The sequence below is a fragment of the Cariama cristata genome, unplaced genomic scaffold, assembly GCF_000690535.1.
Source record: "Cariama cristata isolate BGI_N322 unplaced genomic scaffold, ASM69053v1 scaffold12302, whole genome shotgun sequence".
In the NCBI taxonomy this organism is placed as follows: domain Eukaryota; kingdom Metazoa; phylum Chordata; class Aves; order Cariamiformes; family Cariamidae; genus Cariama; species Cariama cristata.
Genome location: NW_009605544.1, coordinates 36,502 through 47,008, shown reverse-complemented (window position 1 = coordinate 47,008; position 10,507 = coordinate 36,502). Strand labels below are relative to the sequence as shown.

Here is a 10,507-nt window from a genome sequence, read left to right as displayed (position 1 = left end):
AAAAAAAAAAAGAGGGAAGAGACCTCACTCGCAGAGGGGCAAGGAGCTTTGGAGAGAATCGGTGATGGGGTACAGACAGGAGCAGAAGGAAGCTGCAGTCAGAAGCAGGGTGAGGGTAACGTAGGTGGCAGATCCCAAGGTAGTGGCAGCAGTTACCTTCTGGAACCTCAAAATGAAATCACAGTTAAAAAAAAAAAGAGGGAAGAGACCTCACTCGCAGAGGGGCAAGGAGCTTTGGAGAGAATCGGTGATGGGGTACAGACAGGAGCAGAAGGAAGCTGCAGTCAGAAGCAGGGTGAGGGTAACGTAGGTGGCAGATCCCAAGGTAGTGGCAGCAGTTACCTTCTGGAACCTCAAAATGAAATCACAGTTCCTCAGTCTCAGTCATCCTCTGCCAGTTCCAAAGAACTGACTTTTTTCCCGTAAACTATTTTTCTCTCTTCCTTTCAGTGACTGGCTTTTGCAGAGTATGGTAGCATTCCTACTAGTGACATAATTAACTCCAGTTTCAGAAGTCACTGCTGTGGACGTAAAGATCCAAAAACGTACTCATGCTAGGCCATCACGTGAGGGTGTTTAAAAATAATCCATTCTGAAAAATGCAATGGAAGAAGTAAATTTAAATGTCAACGTGCCCCAAAAATGTTTGGAGCAAGACCAGAGTTAAGTTTGCATATGGAACATTACAGGCTACTGTTCAGTAATTGTTGAATTCTTGATTTGGGATCCACAGTGTTAATTTATACTGATGAGCTCTTCATGTTTGTCTGTGCCAGGAATAGTAAAACCTTGAACTTGTTCTTTGACAAATGTTGAAGCTCATGTTCAAGTGAAAGTTCATGGATTTTACGACAAAATGAAGCTGGGCCTGTTTCAAACAACCATTTCTCTGTATTTCCTAAGAATGAAATGGCTAACAAACATGGCATTATAATGTGCAATCATAAAATTCTGGAAACAATTGTGATATTTAATGGTTGTTTATTATTTGTATTTATATTTGCACATATATAGTGGAAGACAAAAGTCCTTCCTCAATCTTAGACTTGGCAGCGGGTGCTGCATCTTTTATCTCTTACCTCATATGCTTCATCAATTTTCCTACCTGTTCTTTCTGCCACATGCATGGGTGAGGTATTTTGAATGACATATCCAAACCTTTCAGTGTCCTATGCATGCCCCTCGCATTACAGTGGTTGTAAAACTAAAGCTTACTCATCACTCACCAGAAGACGGTAACGTGCCCCTTTTAAAGGGGGAGAAAAGGAAAAATACACTTGCATTGCCCTCATGCCTGACTTGGAAACCTACTAAATGCTCAGTCTCCAATTTTTATAATGTTTTTTTCAGTATTCATCTGGAAGAATCTGTCTTTGCAGTGCTTTCAAGAAAGGGTAGTGCCTCCTAGTTTAGAATAATGCATGCTCTCAGTTTTTACAAATTTCATTGGTCCTTTCAGTGTCAATCTTGGCGAAAAGCATAGGAAGCATTTCAGAGGCCTTCTGTTTGGTTCAATTTAGAATTGGAGTTGCAGCGTGGTATTTTGTAGAGCGTTGATTTAAGACTTTGCCATAACTAGAGATTTTAGCGACTCAGCTTTCATATTTGAACCTGAAATGTTAATATGTTTTGCCTACAGTCAGGTAATGCATATTATTTATTTGTATGTTAAATATACCTTGAACTGGGAAAGGCACTTATATATTTATTTTTAACTGTTAAATAGATCTATTGTAAGAGAATTTTATTTTCTGTTTCTTTGATACTTGCTTTGCTAAATATGAGGGTTCTCTTTATTTGTTCAGACAAGATGCTAAACTGAGGTTTCCCTATTAGTAACGATGTGTTGCAAGTCCTTTCTGGAGTTCAAGCTGGATGATTTTGATGTCCTTACTTTTTTCAACAATCATCAGTGTTTATACATTTTTTTGCAGGGTGGATTGTGTATTTGGCTTCAGAAATGTTTTATTAAATATCCTGGGATCAGAGGTGACTTTACTGTCTGTAGAGCAGACAGGGTATGTGTGTGGCCTCTTATAGGCAAATCAACCAAGTTAAAGACTTTACTGAACTTACTTCTGGTCCAGGCTAAAAGCACAGGATAAAAACAGTATCAAAATCTCTGCTGTGGTTTTGTGTGTGTGTGTAACCTCTGCCATTCTATGTTCCTCTCCATCTCTTGTTCTCTCCTTCTTCTTCCTTGAATTTCAGCTGGTCTTCAGTTACAAGTCCTCTGATTTTAATGCTTTGTTTTTTTCACAACCTTCTGTGGAATACTTTTCATCTCCCAACACATTCTTCCTCACTCCACCTTAGTTAAACTCCTTTAATGTATCTCATTCAAAAACAGTATTCCTGCAAAAACAGTAGGATAGTTGCTGTACTCAAATCCCGAGGCAGCCAGGGTGTATTTTCTGCAGTGTATTTCCAACAGAGCACATACTGTTAACGTTAGCAGCTGGAGCCACCCTGAACTGAAGCTTGGAGGACATTATGGTACAGATAGTTGAAGAATCTAGTTGTATTCTCAGGCTTCCTGCGATCACTCCAAATTAGCAACAGAGAAATTCTTCAAGACCTCCTATTTGCTTAGTTGTCTGTAGTATCGTGAGTGACTATAACCAAAGGCAGCAACCATGAGAAAAGGGTAGGAAAAGATGTGGGAAAAGATGTCCCTCTACAAGCTTAGAAGGACAGGAGGAGAGACAGAGGGCCTACAGGACTCAAATTTCCTAGTTTAATTAGAATTGATAAACAAAGATGTATGTTTTCATAAATACATATACACATGTATGTGTTGCTTAATTGTGACTTTTCTGAAGCATCCTCAGCATTGGGAAATAAAGTGGAAAGAGCAACTATAAAAGTAGTATTACTATTTCAATTTTTAAAGTAATATAGGAAGCAAATAGTGTTCTGGATGGTTCTTTTTTCTGCTCGAGTCAATTCACTTTTCCTGGCTGCCTCTCTTTTCTCTGAGTGGAACACTTAGCAATTATTTCTCCTCTGGGAGATGTTAACGATGATTGCTCAAGGATAGCTTACCATGTTACATGATAGCTTACTAGGATATGTTGCATACAAAAGTTGTGGTTCATCAAATGCTTTCCTAGTACCCAAAAGATTTTTGCAGGGTATATCATAAACTTACAGTTAAACTGCCGGACAGAAACTTACTGTTGTCATAAAAATACAGGAAACAAATCTTTACCTAAACTTGCCCCTTGTTATATAGAAAATGATGTTGAGAAAATAGAGACTTGAAGTTGGGAAACGGATACAATGGAAGCAGTAGGACAAAAATCCCACTGAAGATGGAGAAGAGTAAATTTCTGGAGAGCACTGTACGTTGCAGTGTCTTTAAAAGCTGGAGACTGGACGTGGTGTCCTGCAAGGTCCTTTGCAGCCAAGTAGTCCTCTCTTTCTGAAGTCCAAGGAGGCCGTCATCTTGGACTACTGATTCTCTAAGTCCTATTTAGAAAGCAAGCAAATAAGGAAGGTTATGGTTCTGTTCTTTAATTCCTCCTCTTCAGCTGCTTTTCATTTTAATTCTAATAAAAATGCTTTTATTATGACACAGAATCTCTTGTTATTTCCCAAAATACTCCTACAGTGTCAGTGGTGCACCTAGTAAAGATAGTGTTGGTAATCTCGAGTCCTGTTAATTTTGCATATGATTACTTTGTGTTTAAATTGAGAAAATAATGCAGATACCTACTATCTGTCAAAATTAATATAAAGATAATTAAGGACTGCTTTTTTGCCCCACCTTAAGATCACTTTGAAATGTCTACTAAGTATATTCATGTGTTTTCCTATAGTTACTGCATTTCAGTATTTTGGCTAAAAAAGTCTTTCTTCCTCAAAATTGATTTAGTCTCCTTTTTGATCAACTGTAAAGAGGGAGGCATTTTTTTGCAAAGCGGCAAGAAATTGGAGAAGCTGGTATTTTCAAGTTTCTCTAAAGCAGGCTCTTTCTGACTAGATTCACAAGTAATTCTGTTCTCTTCAGCAGATATTTTTGAGTATCGGTTTTACCAAAGGAGACTTCTGGTGATCTCAGCATCTATAATTTGAAAACAAAATAAGAAAGAGTTGTTATTCTAAAGAGAGACAGATATTGAAGTTGCTTACCTGGCTGAAGGCAACGTATGCCAAAATGTCCAGAAGGGTAGCTGGCTAAGTAATCATCTCTGCGTATGCTTGTTCATTCCTCCTCACTGTCCCTCAGTTGTGCTGGTGTAACTGCTGAGAGGAGCTGGACTGCTCTCTAAAATATTCACTGAAAGAACTTCAAGAATATTGACTTCAGATCCCCCCTTTTTGTGGTGGTGTTTTAAATACGAGTCAGTGCCAGGTTGCAGTGTTCAGGGAGTACGTTCCACTCTTCGCTTGTCAGTTGTTTGCTGAATGATGCTTTCTGCTTTCCTTGCAAAGTACTTCGAAAGGTGTTGCAGAAAAGATCTGTACTTGTTACAGCTCTGTTGAGAAGGATGCCTGAATTAGAGTGGTTCTGGTATTGTGAAGTGAAATTTGGTGTGTTATAATAATACTTTGGAAAAATCATATTAAGAAAACCAAAATATACTACCTGTAGCATATTTTGATACATTTTTTTATATAAATTAAGCTAAATAACATTAATGGTCAACACTGGCAAAGACTTTATTATAAATTATAAGGGCTGTCCATTTTTAGTGTGATCAAAACACTCACATAGGCATTCAAGTGTGTTTCACATCAGATGCTGCTTAGTTCTGATAAAGAGCAAGTATGATAAACAGATGTTAGTTGATCAGCATCTTTAGTGGGATAAATTTCTATGGAAGTAGTTGATTTAATACTGTGTTTCAGTAATGTCTTTCACAGGAAACATTTGTTTTGGTCTGAGCAAAACCGTTCTCTCTGCTGGTAGAAAACAAAATAAGCCAAGTGATAGGTGGCAGCTGGAAAAGGTCAGAAATTGTCAACATCATATCATGATAAAGACTCTGGCTACAAATCATTCAGCATTTGCTTACCTTGATTCAGACATGGGCATACACTGATCAGGTACTTAACTTCGAGAATATATGTGAAGTTTTTAGGAACAGAGCTTAGATCACTGATTAGATTTTCACAATGGGAAATATTAAACAGAGGCATCAAAGTCTTTGAGTTAGAAATCAGAGCAGCAAAATGTGTTGATAGCTCTTAATGCTTAACGTAATGTATCGATACTACTGTGTGTAATATGATCGTAGTGTATGTAGCCTGGCGGCGATGACAGTAGTAATACACCGGTTGAAGTTATTCATTCAACTGTATAAATATCCCTGTTAAACTTCAGATTTAACAAAACATTTCCTATGGAGGTAAATTTCAGGTATTTTCATTTTTTGACAGCTGTATGAAATGAAATTCCCTGTTTGTATTCTTTAGGCAGGAAAAATTATACCAGTACGGTTCTGTGCTTCATACTGGTACTTTTTCTCTTAGAGCACTTTTAAAGCCTTTTTTCTTTAGAATAGTCTTAAAAATACCATCTCATAAAATAAAATAACTGTCTGGAATTCCTTGAAGCTCATGGTTTGGCTTCTGAAGTTTTTTAAACAAATAGACTGTCAGAAATCAGTGTGGATTCATTTCCAGGATTAATGCTTCATTCGCAATAGATTCTTTGCAAAATCAATACCCTGAAATATCAGAAGATTAAAGATGTATCAGATACCAAAAACACCAAACATTGTTTTAATTACTCAAATAGAAGAAAGCTGGATAATTTTTACTTGCCTATGAAGAATGTTCTGCTTAAGCCAAAACAAATTCTTTACCAGTTCTTTTTGAAAGTCTGGAAGTATTTAAGTTTCTCTTCTCTGCCTATGAGACAATGCCTGTTAGTGAGCCAGTGCTGCATGGGATAATACCCTTCATTTGTAACAACCTGTCATTCAGCTGGTCAGTAAGCTTATTAAGTATGTTTCTTAATTGTTTCAGCCATACAGTTTATTAAGTTTGAGGTTTCTTACTCTGTTTGTCGCGCCTACAGGAAAAAAAAGAAGCAACAATCCAAGGTCTGTGCCTGTTGAATAGTTTACAGAAAGTTAAACAGTGTATCCATTCACTTCTGCTATTGTGGTATGTGAAATGCAGTCTTTTGAGCTGAATCCCAGAGTCATTAGCTATTAACTCAGGCAAAGCACCTATCAATTTCAATCATAGTTAATCATGTGACACTCCTTTATTTATGCCTGTGTTGTGGTTTTAACTAACAGCTCGTGACAGGGATTTGTAGTTGGGTCACGCAGGAGCAGGAGTCCCAGGAAACGTTGTGGTCCCTCGGCCAGAATCCTCTGCGGTTGCCCTGAGGCTAATTGCCAGACTGGACTCTCTACCGCACTTTACAGGGACCTGAATAAATTCCTTCTACTGCCTTAGCAGAGGGATTTTGAGGATATAATCCTTCCTTTTCCCTGGCACTGGAAAACACATGAAACCCTGGTGGCAGTGCACAACTCAAGTACTGTTAACGCTCCAGACTGTGGAGATGGGGCAGAGGCTGGAGTCTGGACAGAGGAACAAAGAGGTGATGTGGCTTGAGGTGGCCTTTGTGCACCAGCACAGGGTCAGCCAGAATTTCAGTCTACCAGTGGGAATATTCAGTACTTCCTTCAGTTATATAAAATATTGGCTTAGAAGCCCAGGCACGCATGGGGAAAAATATGTGGATTCGAAACAATACTTTCAGTGTCTGTAAGTGCTTTACCCAGGAAGAACTTTGTTTTATAGCAGTACCATGTGTGCCTCATACTGCTGCTACTGCTGAGCCTCTTTCAGCACAGTTGAGCTCTTTTATACCAGTCCTTCATGACTTCTTTGCCTTCTGAAGCAGTAGGAATTATCTCCAAATCATAAGCTTGTGACAGAGGTATCATTCATGAAAATCTGTTCTCTTTTCCAGAAGCCCTCAGGAATACAGACTAGATTAGTTTAAAATGTATGTGGATGATGGATAGAAAATTGTAAACCTAAGCTTAGGGAATGCCATCATATTCGTGCATAGTGCAAGCTGTATGCTTGTGTTTAACTTCACCGCTTATTTTAGACTCGTATTTATGTGTTGGAGTTGTGTTGAATGGCGAGAAAAACTAAAAATAGTTATGGATTCCCCCAAGTGACTTTTCCAGTCACTTGTGACTCAGAGACTGGAACAGACTGTCTGAAGAACTAATGAGTTCTTCTCAGTAGTAGGAAGTGGGTAAGACTTTTGAAGTGGATAGAAATTACCTAAAAGTTTTCGGAGACCTCTAGAAACAGAGCTTCAGTTCATTGATGCTTAGAGTTTGTGAAAGGGAGGAGCATCTTAAGAAACTGTAGCTGGCTAGGAAACGGTTTGTGCAGTGCCATGAGTGTTGGAAGTATCTGAAGCACTATTAGATGTACCAGAGAAGTCAGGGTTTATTAGCCGTAGAAGAACTCTCTGTTTCTGCTTGGCTTAGGACTTCGCAGAGCAGTCGTTTTTTTCTGGTGCATAGCTCCAAAATTACACAGATCTTACACCACGAGGAGCCTCATGTGGCAGTTGCTTTTCCTCGCTGGCCAGTTTCTACAATGATCTGGACGTTAACCAAATTATTGATTCTTCAAGCTTTAATTCACCATAGAGGCAGTGGGAGAAGCAGCTTTAATCATTGCCAGTTTTTACTGACAGGACTACAAACCACAGTTGCCAGATGACTCAGACTTTGGCATCCTTATTTTCGCTCATGGTTTTTTATATGGAAATTTGCAAAAGTTATGACCACAGAGATCATGATTTTCAGTAGAGTGCAAACGCTGTAGCACCACACCTAAACTAAAAGTGGGCTTTAGTCCATCTTCGTCCTCTTTTTTTTTTTCCGTTTTTGTTTTATATGCTTTTAATTTACTACTGTTAAATGACACCTTTTCTATTCTGGGGAAAAAATAAAAATAAAAAAAAAAACCAAAACAACAAAGGCCAGTTCATGATGGCATGTTGGCTCTCATGTTAATGGAGTCTTGCCTCGACACACACGAGCTGCTGAGATGTGTCCTTGAGGCCTGTGACCTAGCAGAGGAGCAGTGGGTGTTAGGTAATGTGCCTCGCTGCCCAAATGCTCCCTTTCTGAGATCATAAGGGGAGGTGCAGCACCAGCCTTGATTCCTCCCACTTCTTTTCGGAGCAAGGAGAATTGTAAAACTGAGGCACAAGGAGGGGAGAAGAGTCAAGTGCAAATGGGTTTAGCTGACTCTCAGTAACAGCCACAGTATGAGACTTCAGTGAGTGGCTTCTCTGTCTTTGAAGAAGCAGTCTAAGCTCTACAAAAGGAATTGAGCAGCTGTAATTATAAACTAAAACTGAGTAGCTGTGATTATAAAGTAAAATGGTCCTTCCTAGAGGATGCTCAGCTGGGATGCAGGTTGAGAAACCAGCATTGTGTAAAGACGTAACATGAATTCTCCAAGGTTTTAGGGCAGGCACTTGGAGGAGACATTATGAGTACTTTCCAGTTGAAAGATTTTTGAGCTTCTGGGAACTGCAGCAAGATCTGTATATCATCTAGCTCAAGGCAGTTGAAAGAGCTAGTTCCAGTCTTGAAAACAGCCGAGCTGCTGCAGCAGAGGGAGTTATGCAGAATTCCCTGTTTGTGCGCCTTGGTGGCCTTTGTGAAGTGCCAGGCCGAGAGTTGCTTCTGGAAACAGAACTGGGTGACTGACTGGTCCGGAATGGTCAATCTCGTACTAATCCTGCCAGGGTCCAAGCCAGGGGAGTGCTGGGCAGCCTGAAAGACACATGTTCACCTAGTGTAAGCCTGGGCCCCCACCTCAAAGGTGGCACTTGCTTACTTTACTGTTTTAACACAGCCAAATACCATCCAGGTGAGGACTGTTTTTCACCCCTTGGAACGTGGGAAAATTTTGTCACAAGACCCTCTGCAGACGGTAGTGTGACAATAGACTCCAAAAGTCTATTTTAACCTGTTTGGCCACTCTGTTCTTTATGCTGTTCATGTGTCACCCTAAAATGAGGCTCAAAGCACAAGTGGTGGTACCTTGTATAGGGGTGATGTGCAAAGGCGCACTGTAACTTGGGCAAGTTGCCCTGGTGCTAAAAGCTCTGTTTCCCAAGAGAGGCTGGCTTCTACTGCGGCAGAGGATGCTCCTGGCTGCTCACACGTCCCTTGACAGGTGTGTAAGCTTCACACGCAGCAAGTGCTGAGCTGCTGCAGGTTGCACATTACAGTTTGATGTTTAAATGGTGAGCTGGTGCTTTTAATTTGTTGCTGAGATATTTCAGGAGGTGCCTGGGGAGTATCTGTGGAAAAGGGGCAGAGAAGATGGCTGGGATGATGCCTTGCCAGCCCTCCCCATGCAAAGAGGGGACTCTCTGATGAGTCAGAGCCCTGACGTTGTGGGGTAGCCTGCTATCCTCTTAGGACTCACACTGTGAAGCTACACAGAGTAACTGTACTTCCGAAACATCATTGACTCATGGATGTCCGCACAATTAAGAGCACACTGAACAAAATTTGGGGGAGGTTGGAGGAAGCAGTCAGTGCCTGTGCATTCAGCACGCGTCCCTGCTGCAGAGCAACTGGGTTACCAACCAAAGCGAAAGCAACCACAAGCCACAGCCTGTGCCATAGGATGAGCCAGCTGTCTTGAGCAGAAAGCCTAGGTGGCAGCGAGCATTTGGGTCGGAGGTTTACGTTCTGTCGGGAAAGGACGTTAGATTAGGGAAAGTCTATTCACTCTGTACTGAGGATTCACACTTCGACACATTTGAATTGTTTGCTGCAGTGCCTATTTATATCAGCATTTGCTTTGAAAGTGTTACCACGCGCAGCTGTTGTGCACTTCTCTTGTGCTTTGTGCACTTCCATTTTATACCTAATTGGCAGGTTGAGATGTATTTTTTTTTTAATGTCTGCATCTCAGAAATACATTTAAGCTTTCTGTACCATGCAAAATGGAAGGAAATTGCAACAGTCAAGAACATAGTTAGTACCTTGTAAGCTTCTGAAATTTGGTATTCTTATTAATAAAAAGTGTAATAAGTATATTCTTGATCGGGGGAAGAAAAGGAATATTGACCTCAGAAATTATTACAAGATTAACTTAAATATTTGCATGGGGAAAGAGACACTTACTTGGAATAAAACAGGCATCACTAACTTTGACTTCAGTCGTCAGTGTTACCTTCTTCAGTATCTGGGCAGCAGAATCTGTTGTTATAATTTCGCAATTTTCAGTAAATGGTCATAAACATTGGCAGGAAGTTGAAGCTTTTTAATAGGAAATAGCATTATAGAAATGAGTCATACTTTTTGTTTTTCTTTGAGAGTATTGGAGATAATTTATACAGCTTTTGAAAAAGTGGATGAGCATGTTTTTATGAGGAAAAATCTGAAGAATAGTTGCCAATGGCGAGTTACTACCTTGGAAATACACTCACTCATTCCTATGGCAGACTGCTCTGTTTCTTGCTCCTTTTCAGGTTGACACA

The 10,507-nt window shown here is 40.0% G+C and overlaps 1 protein-coding gene across 1 annotated transcript in view; it reads left to right on the top strand.

The window, feature by feature from the left end:
- Positions 1-10,507, top strand: part of LOC104158377 (latent-transforming growth factor beta-binding protein 1-like) — a gene marked incomplete at both ends in the record, with an annotated part of 49,024 nt that overhangs the window by 5,393 nt on the left and 33,124 nt on the right. The gene's annotated exons all lie outside the window — the stretch shown is intronic.